The sequence below is a fragment of the Pteropus medius genome, unplaced genomic scaffold (assembly GCF_902729225.1).
Source record: "Pteropus medius unplaced genomic scaffold, Ma_sr-lr_union100, whole genome shotgun sequence".
Taxonomy (NCBI): Eukaryota; Metazoa; Chordata; class Mammalia; order Chiroptera; family Pteropodidae; genus Pteropus; species Pteropus medius.
In genome coordinates this window covers 9,619,973-9,621,654 of record NW_024349798.1, presented here as the reverse complement: position 1 = coordinate 9,621,654, position 1,682 = coordinate 9,619,973, and the positions used below count along the sequence as shown (strand labels likewise).

General features: G+C 44.6%; 1 pseudogene; it reads right to left on the bottom strand.

Moving 5' to 3' along the window:
- Window positions 1-766: 766 nt before the first annotated feature.
- On the bottom strand, window positions 767-885 carry LOC120620594 (uncharacterized; annotated as a pseudogene).
- Window positions 886-1,682: the final 797 nt, after the last annotated feature.

Genomic DNA, 1,682 nt, shown 5'->3' with positions numbered 1-1,682 from the left:
TTCTGTCATATACTATTCATTTGAAGTAAGTGGGTAAATCCAACTTACCCTAAAGGGAAGGGCATTACACAGAAGTACAAATACCAAGAGACATGGATCTTTGGAGACCCCTTAGATGCTTCCCATCACATGGAAACAGATGCCATCATGAGTATGAGAATGCAAACCTGCAGGTTCTCCGGCTCTGCCCAAACCAAAGCACGTTAACTGTGGCCAGGCAGAACAGAACCACTTCACAAGACCATTTTCTTCTTAAAAAATTAGCACCATCGCTCCTGCCCCATTGGCCAGAGTGAGTCACATGACCCTGCCCAATTCAAAGGGTCTGGGATGTGTATCTCCACAGAGCCAAGATGAAAAAGAGAACTAGACATTGAAGAAAGTGTGTATTTCAACTATATATGGCAAGGAGATTTAGATTTAATGTGGACCCCAACATTAAGAGGCAAGCATCCTTTTCTACATGTTAATGATGCAGAGCCAAGCGCCTCAAAATTAATAATAATATTTTTAATAGAATGTTCCCTTGACACACATAGGATCCTACATGTTTTAATATTTATGGTGAATTCTCTGTGTGTGTTAACTCATTTGATCCTGACAATTCCCCAGAAAGGTTTGTATTTTTATTTCTCATTTTAAAGATGGGTTCTGAACATCTGCTTTTACCCAGAGAACACTTTTTTTTTTTTTAGGCGAGGCAACCCTTGGTTGACCTCACAGATTGCAAAGACCTTATCAGCTTATGATCCCTTTTTATTTTTTACACCTACAGCACCTAGTCTTCCTAGGTGGTCTCTCATCCAAGTACTAACCAGGCCCGACCCCGCTTAGCTTCCGAGATCAGACAGGATCAGGCTTGTTCGGGGTAGGATGGCCGTAGATGAGAGAATACTTCTGACACCAAACGCATAGAGGTTTTTCCCATACTAACCAACTATCCAATCTTCCGGACACCAGCTGGGTGTCCAGAGATTCAATTCTGACACTAACTACCTGGAGTTATGGTCAGATCCCACAGGTGGTGGTCTCAAGTCCCACAAGCCTGCCCCCGTACCAGATAGGAATCACAAGTCCAGCCCCCGCCTCAAGTTCAGTAATTCCTTAGAAGGGCTCACAGAACTCAGGAAAACATTTTACTTACTGGATCTCAGTTTATTATAAAGGATACAACTCAGGGACAGCCTGATGGAAGACATGCCTGGGACAAGGCATGGGGGGACATGGGCACAGAGCTTGCATGTCTCTCCAGGTGTGACACCCTCCCAGGCCCTCCACGTGTTTACCAACCCTTAAGGTCATTAAATCTTGTTCAAAGTCTTTATAGAAATTAATTTCAAGTCCCTCCCCCTACTTGTCCTCTCCCCAGCGGTCTGCGCTTGGGGCTGAAACTTCCGACCCTCCAAATCACTTGGTCTTTCTGGCGACCACCCCATTCTGAGGCTATCTAGGTGCCCTACCCCAGTCACCTCATTAGCCTAAACTCAGGTATGGTCGGAAGGAGATTGCCATTAATAATGGGAGACCCTCCTGTCACTCAGGAAAGTCCAAGGATTTTTCTGAGCTCTGTGCCAGGAACCAGAGATAAAGTTCAAATATATTTCTTAGTATACAGTAGTCTCTCCACATCCGTGATTTCACTTTCCTCGGTTTCAGTTATCCACTGTCAACCGCAACTCAAA